At 37.2% G+C, this 17,103-nt stretch overlaps 2 pseudogenes; both read right to left on the reverse strand.

Annotated features, from left to right (window-relative positions):
- Positions 1 to 629: 629 nt before the first annotated feature.
- On the reverse strand, positions 630 to 1,572 carry LOC110258048 (olfactory receptor 8K1-like; annotated as a pseudogene).
- Positions 1,573 to 5,766: 4,194 nt separating this feature from the next.
- Positions 5,767 to 6,985, reverse strand: LOC146399408 (olfactory receptor 8K5-like; annotated as a pseudogene).
- Between the last annotated feature and the right edge of the window lie 10,118 nt (positions 6,986 to 17,103).

Below are 17,103 nucleotides of genomic sequence, written 5' to 3' on the forward strand. Positions count from 1 at the left end.
GAGTTGGCCAATATTTTTCTCATGTTCTTCATTAAGAAAAAAAAATCTTCCAAATGCCCACTCTAGCCATGAAAAGGAGACTCTTAACTCAATCTGACTGAATATTTCATTCTGAAGTGGCATGCTGTATTTCCTACTCAGCTTAGATTCTTGAAGCAGCTTGTTCATGATGTATTATAATCACAAATTTACTTCTATTTGAGGCTTTTCTAACCTACACATTCTTCATGGTTCAATTATGTTTATCTTTAAGGCACAGTGACTTCTATGACATGTGTATTACAATTTTTCTAGTTAATTGCATTCCATTTGGATGACTTGAGACATTTTTAACCTCCATGAGTTAAAAAAAATTGATATGGTTTGACCAGAAAAATTGACGTTTGACCAAAAAAATTGGTATGCTTTGCCTTATTTCTAAATATAGAGGTTCCAATATGGTCTTTAAAATTACTTGAGACAAATTACCTAGCTATAATTATTCAATCCAAGGAGGAAGTGTTTCATCATGAAAAAGAGGAAGGCAATGTGGTAAAACATTTCTATAATTGGACTGACAAAGTATTAAACAACAATTTTTGGACCCACATTTGTAACTGAATATTAAGATATTAATTGGGGATTTTGCATCATTTTAAAGTTCTCCTCAGAACATCTTTAACTTCTCTGTTTCTTAGGCAATAGATCAATGGGTTCAGCATAGGAATCACCAGGGTGCAAAACAGAGACCATTTTATCTATAGAAAACATATGGCTAGATTTGCGTTTCAGGTAAATAAACAATAATGTTCCATAGAACATGACCTCCACTGTCAGGTGTGAACTGCAGTTAGAGAAGGCTTTGTGACTTCCCTCAGTGGAGTTCATTCTGAGAAGAGCCATGAGAATAAATGTGTAGGATACAAGAACAATCAAGGGTGAAGAGAGCAAGTTACACCCTGAAACTATCAAAATGATCAATTCTGATTTGTGTGTGCCAGAACAGAGCATGGAAATCAGAGAGAGGCAGTCACCATAGAAATGTTAGAGCCACAGGAGGACAAATTAAATAATGTAATTGTGAGAATCAGTGACACAAAGTGCTGTAGAGCTAGGGAGTGAGTACCAGGCCCCAACATACTTTCTCTGCCATGATGACTATGTAGAGAAGAGGTTTGCAGATGGCTGCATAATGATCATAGGCCATTGCTGATAGCATAAACTTCTCAGTGATGATGAAAATCTCAAAGACTGCTAGTTGGGTGGCACACCAATTGTAGGAAATTGTATTTTGGTGCAGGACAAAGTTGCCCATCATTTTTGGGCCAATGAGAGTGGAGTAACCAGATCCAGATTACTAGAGTAACCAGTAATTGGCAAATGTCTAAGGAAAAAATACATGGGATTATGTAGCTTGGAGTCCAAATGGGTCAGGAAAACCTTGCCCAGATTTACCATCACTGACCTAGTGTATGATGAGAAAGATTCCAAAAAGAGACACCTGGAGCCTAGGGTTATTGGTGATCCCCATGAGAATAAATTTGGCCCCACTTTTGTTACTGCAGTATGATTGTGTTTCTCCATATGGATCATCCTGATAACCTGTGTATCAGATCAATACTTATTATATTTGAGATGCTCTCTTCCTCTTCTTCTTTTTTAATGGACACTATTGCAGGCATATGGAAGTTTCAAGGCTAGGGACTGAATCCCAGCTGCAGTTGTGACCTACACCACAGCTGCCCCAAGGTCAGATCCTTAACTCATTGTACCAGGCTGGGGATCAAAACTGTGCTGCCTCAGAGACAATACTGGATCCTGAATTCCAATATTGGATCCTATCTCCTAAGGGAATTCAATACATGATATATGAGATAGAGAATTGTTTTCTTTATCTCAAATATAAATAAAGATTCCTCTTCTCATAAGGACAAAATCACACATACCTACATTTACATGGCAGTGAAAGTGCCCAATGATTACCTTTTCTGATTGTAATGAGGTTCTTGATATAAGCTTTTCATTGCTGAGACAGTCCATTTCAAGACATTCACCTCAAGTAAATACATTTTCAGCCATACCAATTAGATTAAGAGCCAGGCCACCCCAACCATAAATTTTCCTTTTTAGAAAGCCCTAGATGATACAGGTAATTGACTGCTTGATTGAACCTGCTTTTCCCTTCTTGCACATTCATTTCTGATCTTATGTTTTTAATTCACCAGAACAAAGTGAATCTAAACACCCCACCCTTGACCACAATGAAAGCAGAACCCATGGCTTTTCTCCCTCCCTTGCTCTCTGCTTAGCTTCTCTGTGTGTCTCTGAGTGTGCCATGTGCCCTCCAGGGTATGAGTAATAAGCCTTGTTTTTCAAGGTTCCCCAATGACTGTTGCATCCTCCAATCATAATAAGAATCACAAGGGCTGACCCAGCCACACACTAGCTCTGGCCAGGGGAAAGGTCCCTGGGAGTTCACCACAAATATTAAGGCCCACTTGAGCACCTATTCCTAGTTGATAGAATCACAAAGCACATATTCGCTGAAACATTTGTAAAGAATGCTTTAAAGGGGCGAGACATTTTGAAGTGACTGTTTTGATACAGCTACTTCTTTTTACCCAAAGTCTTTTCTAAATATATCAAAAGACCTATATATTATATTTCTGCTTTTTTTTTAATTTTGAATAATTATAAAACAGAAATCGACAGCCAAACCATAAAATTTACATTATCAACAGTCATCATATCTGTTTAAAATTGTAAACAGGAAGAAATTCTAAACTGTTAGTGGAGTGATCAATTATGTGGTGATTATAAAACTTCTGACCACTGGATATAAATTTCAGTACTTCCACTTACTATAAAGTCAGCTTGTTTACCCAATTCAAAATCCAATGCTATGTTAATTTTAAAATTTTGCTATTAATATCTTAGTTCTCCTTTTTTTACATCTGTTGTTTCTGACAAATTACCTCTAGTGAACTTCCCATTGTACCTCCCTCTTTTGTATAAAAAGGTCTTGGCCATTCTGATTATTTATGAATTCTAATGATTTATAGAGATTCACGTAAAGAGACCCAGTAGGAAGCAGAATACAAATGAACAGCAAGCACTGATAGAGAATGCATTATGTGCCAGACATTTTTCTGAGCATTTTACATATATTAATTTGTTTCATCCACACAACAACTCTAGGAAGTAGTTTGGTCATCTCTGTATTCACAGGGTCTTGGTTCTAGAACCTGCTGCAGATCCCAAATCTGCAGATGCTCAGGCCTCAAAGTCTGCCTTCTTTGTCCTCAGGGGATTCTGCATCTGCAGATTCAAACAACTACCACTGGTAAACATAGTAATGTATGCACTAAAAATAGTTTGTGTTTAAGAGGACCCATGCAGTGCAAACCCTTGTTGTTCGTGTGACAATCGTATTACCATAGTCCATCTGATAGTCAAGGAAACAAGGTGCACAAGGAGTGAATTAACTTAACCAAGTTATCTAGATAATAAGTGGTAGAATCAGGATTCAAAGTTATTCTATCTTCAGAATATATCTGGAAAAACATGATAGTATTCTTCTACTCTAGTAAGGTCTACCTGAAAACATAGGAAATAAAAAGTGGGTCAGGAGAAATACTAGGTAAATAATGATAGGCAAAGATCCTTGCTAAAATAGATACTTGAGGAGTTCCCATCTTGGCGCAGTGGTTAATGAATCCGACTAGGAACCATGAGGTTGTGGGTTCAGTCCCTGCCCTTGCTCAGTGGGTTAACAATCCGGCATTGCCATGAGCTGTGGTGTAGGTTGCAGACATGGCTCGGATCCAGCATTGCTGTGTGGTGTAGGCTTGTGGCTGCAGCTCTGATTCAACCTCTAGCCTGGGAACCTCCATATGCCGCAGGAGCGGCCCAAGAAATAGCAAAAATACAAAAAAAAAATTTTGAAGCATTATGCTCATTTGAAAAAAAAATGCTAACGTTGTCTAAATCCACAACACAGAGTATCAGAGACTATACTGGTTTGTAGTACATGATAGATAAATCCATTTAAACTAAAGAAATAGTTTTGCACTGCATAATAGTTTCAATCTTTGGTGATGATTGAATTTAAGCTGTATGTTCCAAGAAGTTTTCAAGACCAATGTTTGCTACTTACATTATTGGAAAATTTGCTTTTACTTCCTATTGTTTTCATTCTCATTGTCATTGCAGAATATTTTGTGTTTTTCAACCCCCTCTGAGATGCATTTTGTTAAAGATTTGATCTCATTCAAGGATTTTTTAAAATGTATGTAATTACCAAGGAAGAGTGTTTTGGATATTTGCTAATTATTCTCCAAAAGCACCATTAGGAAAAGTCAAAAGTATGTCATGCCTGGGCCTAACTGAATAAATAAATTGTACAAAGGCACTAAACATTGGAAAAAATAAATATGCCATTGTCAGTATCTCAAGTACATAATATAATGTGCATGTTAAGTATATTTGAAACATACATATGCAATTCATGAGTAAATGAAAAATGACTTTGTTGAAAAGCATTGTATAATATTATGACAAAGTAGCATTCATTAACCAAATGTAATTTTGATGGATATATAGTTATAAGTTGATATAAGAAAATGTTTTGTGACATTGTTTTTGCCAGTGATTGATGGTAAATATTTTTTTAATCAGTTCCTATGTTGTCTTTCATCCCAATCTTTTAAAAATGTTTTTCTGTATCTTTGGTTTTCAGAAACCTTATATGACATACTTTGGTGTAATTTCCTTTCTGTTTATCCTGCTTAGAATTATTTTAGCATTTTATACCTTGGGGTTATAGGGTTTTTTTTATTCTTTATGGTTTGGAAAAAATTCTGGCCAACATTTCTTCCGCCAGGTTTTCTGCCTCATATAATTTCTTCTTTCCACTTGGACCTAAATTTAAATGTACTGTACACAACTTGCTGCTATTCTAAGGATCTCTGAGACTACTTTCATTAAGTTCATTCAGAATTTTGGTTTTCCTATGACCTCATTTTTGATAGCCTTTCCTGTGATGTGCTTAAGTGTAACTATCATTTCTTTTTCAGCATATTACATGCTGTTACTCTCATTCAATAAATATATGTTCCTATAGAATAAGGCATTTTCATCTCTAGAAGTCCCAATTGGTTATTTTTGATCTTTTATTTATCCCCTCAAACTACTATGTTTTTTATTAAATTACTCAGTATATTCAACATAAATATATTTTAAGTATTTGCCTGATAACAAACACGTGGTTTCCTGACTAAGAGCTTAATAAGTGTTTCCATTGGGAGAGATGTGGGGTTCTGTGGAATCAATAAAGGAAATATTGAATCAAGAATAAGGCATGTTGGGGAGGGAGTGACATTAAATTGAGACCTAAAATATGAGGATTAATATGGCTGAATACAAAGGAAACTATTTATCCATGCTTTTTTTTTTTTTTTTTTTTTTTTTTTGCTATTTCTTTGGGCCGCTCCCGTGGCATATGGTGGTTCCCAGGCTAGGGGTCCAATTGGAGCTGTAGCCACCAGCCTATGCCAGAGCCACAGCAACACGGGATCCGAGCCACGTCTGCAACCTACACCACAGCTCACAGCAACACCAGATTGTTAACCCATTGAGCAAGGGCAGGGACCGAACCTGCAACCTCAATCCATGCATTTTAATTAGCCTTTGCTCTGGAGCTGAGAATAATGCAATTATATTTATTAGAAATATTATCAGATGCCATTTGACTTTTTCATACTTTAAAATAATATTTCATATTGGATATTACATACAAAGTTTGCATTGACTCTTAAAGACCCTGTAGAAGACATTTTTACTTCCTTAAGCTATAGATCAGGGGGTTAAATATGGGGATTACTCAAGTGTAAAATACAGAGGCCATTTTATCAGTATCAAAGGAGTGAGTGAATTTGGGCTGTATGTACATAAATGGTAGAGACCCATAGAACGCAACCGCCACTGACAGATGAGAACCACATGTAGAGAAAGCTCTTTTCCTGCCCTGTGTAGAATGCACTTGAAATATGACTATCAGGATCAGTAGGTATGACACTAGGATGACCAAGAGGGAAGAGATCAAATTAAATGCTTTAAATAATATGGTCAATTCTGGAGTTCCCGTCGTGGCGCAGTGGTTAACGAATCTGACTAGGAACTATGAGGTTGCGGGTTCGGTCCCTACCCTCGCTCAGTGGGTTAAGGATCCGGCATTGCCGTGAGCTGTGGTGTAGCTTGCAGACGTGGCGCGGATCCCGCGTTGCTGTGGCTCTGGCGTAGGCCAGCGGCTACAGCTCTGATTAGACCCCTAGCCTGGGAACCTCCATATGCCGTGGGAGCGGCCCAAAGAAATAGCAAAAAGCCAAAAAATAAGTAAAGAAGTAAATAAATAAATAAATAAATAATATGGTCAATTCTATTTCTTGTGCATTTGAGCAGAGTATAAGTACCAAGGGAACATCATCACAATAGAAATGGCTAATGACATTAGAGACAAAAAGGGTCAATGTAAAAATCTTAATGGTGAACACTAGTGCCTGAAAGGCACTGTAGATGTATGGAATGCCTACCAGCACATGGCAAATTCTCTGGGAGATGATAACATTGTAGAGAAGGGGGCTACAGATAGCCAAATAGATAAACAAGCTAAAAAATGCCCTGATGATGACTATAGGGAAGAAAGCCAACTGTGTGGCACATGCATAACAGGAAATGGTACTTTGATCCACAACAAATTTACAAGCATCTTGGGACAAATGACTGTAAAATTACCAAGATCAATGAAAGCCAGGTGTTTGATAATAAAGCATATAGGGGTGTGTAGGTGGGAATCCATTTGGGTCAAAATGATCTTACCCAGATTGGCCACTATTGTGATTGTTTAGAGGATGAGGAAGATCCCAAAAATTGAGGCCTGAAGCTCAGGCTTCCTTGTGACTCCCATCAGAATGAATTCAGTCAGCAATGATAGATTCTGTTGGCCCATATATCCAGTTAACTTGTCTGGTAAGAAACAGAGAAAGTGTTATTAGCTTTCCTGTGGTGTCATCTAAATAAAGTACAAATATCTGTAAATACAAAGTTTTTTTTTAATAATGGGGAAAGAAAATAATTTCCATATATGATTTGGAACCTAAATAAATAACAGAATCTCAGATACAATTTAGAATAGATTTACAAGGAGATCCTGCTGAACAGCATTGATAAATTTAAAATGTCTAGATACTCATATTGCAACAGAACAAAGGGTGGGGGAAAAATGTATACATGTAAGAATAACTTGATCCCCATGCTGTACAGTGGGAAAAATAAATAAATAACAGAATCTTCTTCTCAAATAAAAGGAGTCATATGAAACCATATGCACAGCTACTACAGATTAAACTCTAGAGTCAGCAGTATTTGGGACATTATTATTTGACTAATAATACTGGCTAACAGATGCTGCAAAAATAATTTGTCTGTTGTTTGCTTTCCTATTAATTTTGGTTTAAAACTGTTTCCACTTGTCTGTTTGACTTGTGTTTTATTAACATTGATTGGCATATTAAAAATCACTTTGAGCTTAAAAAAAAGTAAAGATATTTATTTCTTTGCTCTTTACTGTTTCACTAGTCTATTTAATTATCCCTGTGCCAGTAGTATTTTGTACTGGGTAGAGCAGGTTTACAATATGTCATAGTATTTGGGAGAGAAAGCCCTTCCACCTTGTGTGTCTTAAGATGTCTGTTAATTAATTGTGGGCCTTTGTAATTTCATATAAACTTCAGAATCAGCTTTTGAAATTTCAGAAGAACTCAGTGGGTGTTTGGTATTATATTGAACATATAAATGCACAGAGGAAGAATGAGTTTTAAAATACAGTTGTCCAACCTCCAAACACAAGATATCACTTATGTAACTTTGATTTAATGTCTCAGAGTTTAAAAAAAACTTCTGTGTAGATATTGTGAGTGTCCTTCACTATACTTGTTCCAGAATATCTGTACCACTGTGTGCTAAGTGTGTCTGCAGAGTTCTCTCTTTTATAGTTATGTCTTCTTTTTTCTGCTGTAGGTTAGCTGGTTTTATATCCTAATTTAATTATTTTTATTCTGAGAAACAAATATACTAGATTTATTATTTATACCTTTGTGATTTAAAAAATTATAATATATATTTTTTTAAAAACCTGAAGTTAATTTAAAATGTTGTGTTAGTTTCAGGAGTATAGCAAAGTGACCCAGTTATACATATATATCTTTTTTTCAGATTATTTTCCCTTATAGTTTATTAAAAATATTGAGTATAGCTCCCTGTGCTACATCCTAGGTCCTTGTTGGTTATCTGTTTTATATATAGCACTGTGTATATGTTAATACCAAACTCCTAATTTATCCCTCCCTCCCCTTTGATAACTATAAGTGTGTTTTCTATGTCTGTGGGTCTATTTCTGTTTTGTAAAACAGAATATTTTTCTTTGTAAAACTCATTCTTTGAGGCCACTATCACCCTGGTTCCAAAACCAGACAAAGATACCTCAAGAAATGAAAATTACAGACCAATATCACTGATGAAGATAGATGCAAAAATCCTCAACAAAACACTTGCAAACCAAATCCAACAGTACATTAAAAGGATCATACACCATGATCAAGTGGAATATATCCCAGGGATGCAAGGATTTTTTGATATCTGCAAATCGATCTTTGTGATACACCATGCTAACAAATTGAAGTATAAAAACCACATGATTATCTCAACAGATGCAGAAAAAGCATTTGACAAGATTAAGATCCATTTATGATTAAAACCTTCCAGAAAGTGGGCATAGAGGGAACCCATGCCTAAATATAATAAAGGTCATATATGACAAACCCAGCTAACCTCATTCTCAACAATGAAAAGTGAAAAGAATTCCTGCCAAGATCAGGAACAAGAAAAGGATGTCCACTCTTGCCACTTTTATTCAACATAATTTTGGAAGTCATAACCACAGCAATCAAATAAGAGAAGGAAATAAAGGAATCCAAATGGGAAAAGAAGAAGTAAAACTGTTGCTGTTTGCAGATTACATGATACTATATATAGAAAATCCTAAAGATGCTATCAGAAAACTACTAGAGCTCATCAATGTATTTAGTAAAGATACAGGATGAAAAATTAATACACAGAAACCTTTCACATTCCTATACACTAATAATGAAAGATCAGAAAAAGTAAGAAACAATCTCATTTACATCATGTCAAAAAGAACAAAATACCTAGGAATGAACTTACCTAAAGAGGTAAAAGACCTGTATTCTGAAAACTATAAAATGCTGTTGAAGGAAATCAAAGGTGATATAATCAGATGGAAATATATACCATGCTTGTGGATTGGAAGAATCAGTATTGTCAAAATGAGTATACTACCCAAGGAAATTTACAGATTCAATGCAATCCCTATAAAATTACCAATGCATTTGTCACATAACTAGAACAAAAGATTTTTAAATTTATATGGAAACATGAAGGACTCTTTTTTTTTTTTTTTTTTTTTTGGCTACACCCATGGCATATGGAGGTTCTCAGGCTAGGTGTTGAATTATAGCTAAAGCTGCCAGCCTTCACCACAGCCACAGCAATGCCAGATCTGAGCCACATCTGCAACCTACACCACAGCTTAAGGCAACGCTGGATCCTTAACCCACTGATCGAGGCCAGGTCTCAAATCCACTTCCTCATAGATACTAGTCAGATTGATTTCTGCTGAGCCACTACAGGAACTCCTGAGCCACGAAGGGAACTCCAGAAACATGAAGGACCTCGAATAGCCAAAGTGATCCTGAGAAAGAAAAACAGAGCTGGAGGAATCAGGCTCCTCAACTTCAGACTATACTACAAAGCTAGCGTCATCAAAATAATATGCGTACTGGCACAAAATGAGAAATATAGATCAGTGGAATAGGATGGAAAGCCCAGCGATAAACACACTTACTTACAGTCAACTAATCTCTGAGAAAGAAGGCAAGCATATACAATGGAAAAAAGACAGTCTCTTCAGTAAGTGGTGCTGGGAAAACTGGACAGCTACATGTAAAACAACGAAATTAGAACATTATATAACACCACACAAAAATAAACTCAAAGTGGATTAAGGACCTAAACATAAGGCCTGATACTATGAAACTCAGAGAAAAACAGGCAGAACACTCTGACATAAACTGCAACAATGTCTTCTCAGATCTACCTCCTAGAGTAATGAAAATAAAAGCAAAAATAAACAAATGGGACCTAATCAAATTTAAAAGCTTCTGCACAGCAAAGGAATCTATAACCAAATGAAAAGAAAACCCGCAAAATGGGAGAAACTTTTTGCAAATGAAGCAACTGGCAAGGGATTAATCTCCAAGATATACAAACGCCTCAAGTAGCTTTATATCAAAAAACCAAAAACACGATTAAAAAATGGTCAGCAACATGGATGGAACTAGAGACTGTCATACTGAGTGAAATGAGCCAGAAAGACAAAGACAAATACCATATGATATCACTTATAACTGGAATCTAATATCCAGCACAAATGAACATCTCCTCAGAAAAGAAAATCATGGACTTGGAGAAGAGACTTGTGGCTGCCTGATGGGAGGGGGAGGGAGTGGGAGGGATCGGGAGCTTGGGCTTATCAGACACAACTTAGAGTAGATTTACAAGGAGATCCTGCTGAATAGCATTGAGAACTTTGTCTAGATACTCATGTTGCAACAGAAGAAAGGGTGGGGGAAAAATGTAATTGTAATGTATACATGTAAGGATAACCTGACCCCCTTGCTGTACAGTAGGAAAATTAAAAAATTATTAATAAAAAAAAATGGTCAGAAGTTCTGAATAGACATTTCTCCAAAGAAGGTAGACAGCTGGCCAAAAAGCACATGAAAACATGCTCAACATCACTAATTGCTAGAGAAATAAAAATGAAAACTACAATGAGGTATCAGTGAGGTATACCAGTCAGAAAGGCCATCATCAAAAAATCAACAAACAGTAAATGCTCAAGAGGATGTGGAGAAAACGGAATCCTATTACACTGTTGGTGGAAGTATAAGCTGATGCAACCACTATGGAGACAGTATGGAGATTCCTTAAAAAAACTAAAAATGTTTTTTTTTTTTTTGAACTTCCATATGAGCCCGCAATCCCACTCTTGGGCATCTATCCGGACAAAACTCTACTTAAAAGAGACACATGCACCCGCATGTTCATTGCAGCACTCTTCACAATAGCCAGGACATGGAAACCACCCAAATGTCCATCGACAGAGGATTGGATTCGGAAGAGGTGGTATGTATACACAATGGAATACTACTCAGCCATAAAAAAGGATGACATAATGCCATTTGCAACAACATGGATGGAACTAGAGACTGTCATACTGAGTGAAATGAGCCAGAAAGACAAAGACAACTACCATATGATATCACTTATAACTGGAATCTAATATCCAGCACAAATGAACATCTCCTCAGAAAAGAAAAACATAGACTTGGAGAAGAGACTTGTGGCTGCCTGATGGGAGGGGGAGGGAGTGGGAGGGATCGGGAGCTTGGGCTTATCAGACACAACTTAGAGTAGATTTACAAGGAGATCCTGCTGAATAGCATTGAGAACTTTGTCTAGATACTCATGTTGCAACAGAAGAAAGGGTGGGGGAAAAATGTAAATGTAATGTATACATGTAAGGATAACCTGACCCCCTTGCTGTACAATGGGAAAATAAAAAAATTAAAATAAATAAATAAATAAATCTAAAAATGGAACTACCATATGATACAGCAATCCCTCTTCTGATCATCTACCTGGGGAAAACCATACTTTGAAAAGATATGTGCACCCCAGTGTTCATTGAAGCACTATTTCCAATAGTCAAGACTTGGAAGTTATCTAAATGTTGATCAACAGAGGATTGGTTAAAGAAGATATGGTACATATCTACAATGGAATATTACTCAGCCGTAAAGAAGAATGGAATAATGCCATTTGCAGCAACATGGATAGACCAAGAAATTATCATATTAAGTGAAGTAAGTCAGAGAAAGACATATATCATGTGAGATTACAACCATGTGGAACCTAATAAAAATGATCAAAAGAACTTATAGAACTGAAACAGACTCAAAGATTTAGAGACCAAACTAATAGCTGCCACAGGGGAAACATGGTAGGGCAGGATAAATTAGGAGGTTGGGATTAACATATACTGGATAAGTAACAAGGACCTACTGTATAGCACAGGGAAATCTACTCAATATTTTGTAATAACCTATATAGGAAAATAATCTGAAAAAAGAATGGCTATTTGTGTATGTAAAACTGATTCACTTTGCTGTACACCTGAAACTAACACAACATTGTAAGTCAAATATTCTCCAATAAAAAATTTTTGTAAGAGATTCCAGAAAATTCTCTTAAAGATAGAATAAATAGGCAAAAAACTAATTAACCTGACAGGACAGCAAACTTAACCAGCACTACAGAATGAGACAGTATCATCTGAATCATGATGAAACAAATAGATTTGGGGTCAGTTAAGCTCTCTGGGTCAGATTCCTCCCTGAGAGAGACCCCCATAGATGCTTTCTAGAATTTCTTGCAATTCTAAGATCCTCGCTTATCTGTGCAATTAATTTCTTATGTCAACGTGGTGCTATGCTGCCAGGTCAACCACAGACTTGCCTGTAAGATATGTAGGCTATTGCTCATTCTTCTTAGAAATGTACACTTAGAACTACAAAAGAAAAAAAGGGAAATTAAATGTTTGACCTGTGCCTGGTATGTCATTTGATCAGAACAAGACTCTACTTGCATAATTGACAGGCTTTGATATGCAGGACTCATCCTTTGGGTTTGTAATACAATTTCTATCACTAAAAGAATTGAGGGGACAGGACTACTAAAGGAGGAACAGAAGAGAGAAAAGTAATAAACCAAAGCCTGGCGAGTCACAGCGTGGCTGTCTTGGAGCATTTAATGGGCAGCCCTGGGTCACCTAGACTTCAGCCCAACTCATGGGTATCAGTGATGACTGCTCCCACCATATCCACACTTAGGGGCTCTTGTGTCCAGAATAAGCCTTCTGCCCACAGGTCAAGTGTGGGTGTCTGCTTCCCTGGGTCTTTTGTTCAAAGTTGAAAAAGAAAGTTCGACTTCCACTCTTACCATTCCTCACACTGTAAGGGGCAGAGCTAGACTCAAAAGGAGCAAATACTATTCCCAAATATTTCTTTAGTCATTGTGCTTCAACTCCTGATTTATTTGTTTAAACAGCACGGTTAATCTGAAGCTAGCAGCCACTGCCCCTTTGGTGTGATCAGAAGTCTCTCTTCTGAACAACTTACTAAAGCTGGGTTGATATGTGGCACCCAATGGAGCAAGCGTTTTGGGGGTCAGGGGATAGAAGAGGGTAAAATTTGTTACAATAAGTGGTCAGGAATTGCGGAGTATCAGTGTGAGAAGAAAAAGAAGGAAACAAAAGAAGATTTGAAACCCTGATTTATTTTGACCACTGTCAGTCCTACAGGGTTTGTGGTCCTATAAAAATAACCAACAACCATGAAAGGGCCTGAAAAGCATAAAGATGCAAACAAAATGATTTAGGACCAGTAAGCCTTAGAGTAGACTCTGACAAGACATGTTATTGACTGCATTTCCCCTAATCACAGCGACCGTTTTCAATGAGGCCGCTAGGTGTCAGCAGAGTGCCATGCGCGAAGATGGTGTCTGAGCAGGTCAAGCTCTGCTTTCTGTTAAAAAATGTCAGGGGTTTTGAGTAAGGGTTTTGTGATTTCTTCTTTTCTTCTCACAGTATGTTTTCCTGCATCATGTAATCATTTCAATATAGTTTCTTCCTCTGTTTTTATTACTTGCTTTCTCCCACGAGTAAGAATATAATATAGAAAATAGAAGGGGTTTTTTATTATGTATATAAATATATATCTATTTTATTAAAGTAGTAAAGTAGGATTTTTTATTATGCACCTATCTACTTTATATATATATTTTATTAAAGTGCAATTGATTTACAGTGCTGTGTCAATTCTACAGCATAGTGACCCAGTCATACATACGTATATATATTCTTTTTCACATACTATCCTCCATTGTGTTCTATCCCAAGAGATTGCATATAATTCCCAGTGCTGTAGAGCAGGAGGATTTTTTTAAATTTAAATTAATCTTTTTATGTAATGATTTTTATTTTTTACCCTTATAGCTGGTTTACATTGTTCTGTAAATTTTCTGCAGTACATCACAGTGACCCAGTTACACATACATGTATACATTCTTTTTCCTCACATTATCATGCTCCATCATAAGTGACTAGACAGAGTTCCCAGTGCTACACAGCAGAATCTCATTGCTAATCCCTTCCAAAGGCAATAGTCTGCATCTATTAACCCCAAGCTACCGATCTATCCCGCTCCCTCCCCCTCCCCCTTGGCAACCACGGGTCTATTCTCCATGTCCATAATTTTCTTTTCTGTGGAAAGGTTTATTTGTGCCATATATTAGATTCCAGATATAAGTGATATCATATGGTATTTGTCTTCAGTAGGAAGATTTTTTACCAAGTTTCTTGGGCCGATTTGTCCTCCTGTTAGCTCAGATCTAAGCCTGAATCATTATTGGTGTAGGTGGATGCCTTGGCTGGACCTTCAAAGCTCTTCTTTCATGAAAGAATTAAAAAAAAAATTATTTCCTCCAAAATTCTAACATGAAGTTAAAAGACATTTAAAAGAGAAAATTTCCTCCATGGCCTAAATATAAAACAGATGAGGAAGAAAATAAAATATATGGAGTTCCCGTCACGGATCAGTGGTTAACACACCTGACTAGTATCCATGAGGATGCGGGTTCCATCCCTGGCCTCGCTCAGTGGGTTAAGGATCCAGCATTGCTGTGGCTGTGGCATAGTCCAGCGGCTACAGCTCTGATTAGACCCGTAGCCTGGGAACCTCCATATGCTGTGGGTGTGGCCCTAAAAAGACAAAAGACAAAAAAAAAGGAAAAGAAAGAAAGAAAGTAAATATGTTTAGTTGACACTGTAATTTAGTTTCCTATATGAAACATTTATTCATTCAACAAATATGGATCAAGAATCTACTTCGCACAGGTGAGATTAAGAGAAATTACAATAAACCTAGCATGAATTAATAATCACAGATATTAACAACTTAATGCACTGTCATTCCCCAATTATCTTTCATTAAAACCAACTCTATTGAGGTAAAATTTATATCAAATAAATTCACCCATTTGAAATGTATGATTAAATTATCACAATATGGTTAAAGAACATTTTCATTACCCCTAAAAGATTCCTCATATTCATTCACACCCAATTATTATCATCTCTTTTGTCTTTTTAGGGCCACACCCACAGCATATGGAATTTCCCAGGCCAGAGGTCAAATCAGAGCTACGGCTGCCAACCTACGCCACAGCCACAGCAGCACCAGATCTGAGCCCCGTCTGTGACCTACACACAGCCCGTGGCATCGCTGGATCCTTAACCCACTGATTGAGGCCAGGGATCAAACCCGTGTCCTTACAGATACTAGTTGAGGCACAATAGGAACTCCCTCAATTACCTTTTAAATTTGATTGTTATAGGAAGATGCACATACACAAAATTATTTAGTATTTAATTTGTTTAGTGGAAGAAACTGTTTCTTTTCCCTCTGAAGATGTATCCTGGAGTTCCTGTCGTGGGGCAGCAGAAATGAATCCCACTAGGAACCATGAGGTTGCGGGTTCGATCCCTGGCCTCGCTCAGTGGGTTAAAGGATCTGGCGTTGCTGTGAGCTGTGGTGTAGGTTGCAGATGCAGCTCAGGATCTGGCTTTGCTGTGACTCTGGCAGAGGCTGGTGGCAACAGCTCCAATTAGACCCCTAGCCTGGGAACCTCCATACGCTGTGGGTGTGGCCCTAAAAAAGACAAAAAGACAAAAAAAAATTTTTTTAAATAATAATTAACATGCATCATTCTCATGACGTAACAGATTCAGAAGTATAGTTCAGTTTTTTAAAAAATTAAAGAATTAGTAAAAGAGGAAGAGGGGGAAATGGAGGAGAAAAAAACCTGTATTTAGATAATCTGAAAAAAAAAAGGCAAGTCCCCTGTTTGGGAGATTTATCCTCCTGAGATTCACACTGACACTCATAGGCCAGTGTATTCATCAAGCACACACATGAGGAACTGGAAGAACTGGAAGTAACTAGCCAGTTGCTTCCAGTGTGATCCAAGCAAGTCTCAGCAAAACAAATTCTCCAAACGTCCCAGACTATTAGCTCAAAGTCACTGGCCTCAGCCAAGATGGGTCAGGAGGGATTTTGCCTGAGACTGCTTTGGTGAAAATGAAAAACTGGCTGTGGTCTAAATTCTAAAGCATTTGTTTTCTTGACATCCCCCTCCTCCAACACACACACAGGTCACATCCCAACAATGGGACAGACATGTCCTTTCCCCAGCTTTCTGCACCTTTACATCTTCCTCCACAATCCGGGGCAGCACAAGGCTCAGCGAGCTGAGTGATTCAGCTGATCACATAAGGCTCAAGAGGAGGGGCAAGATAGGTAGGAGCAAAAAGCAAATCTTAATTTTGAATTCTCAGTTCTGCTCTTCAAATCATATCAGAGCATCTCACAGGGAAAGACATGAGACCCGGGAAGGTTCTGAGGTGATGACAATGTTCTTTATCTTGATGAGTTGGAGGCGATATAGGTACATGCATTTGTTAAAGTCAAAAATGTGTGCACTGAAGATGTGTATGGTTCATTATATTTAAACTTTATAGGAAAAGACAAATGTCGGAAACAGATAGTGAACTTTTGTTAATGATACTTATGCTAAATTGTTTAAGACAAAGTACTGATTCTGTAAAATAGTTTTTTCATTTTATGTGGTAAAATATACATTAATATATAAGCTACCATTTTAACCACATACATGCAATTCAGTGGCATTAGTGTCATGAATCATCACTATCCACTTCTTTTTTCTTTCTTTCTTTTTTTTTTTTTTTGGCTTTTATTTTAGGGCCGTACCCACAGCACATGGAGGTTCCCAGGCTAGGTGTTCAATAGG

Source organism: Sus scrofa, chromosome 10, assembly GCF_054392235.1.
Source record: "Sus scrofa isolate SSC_HxYL_T2T_F1_AM1 chromosome 10, Sscrofa_HxYL_maternal_Yorkshire_Landrace_v2.0, whole genome shotgun sequence".
NCBI classification, from domain to species: Eukaryota; Metazoa; Chordata; class Mammalia; order Artiodactyla; family Suidae; genus Sus; species Sus scrofa.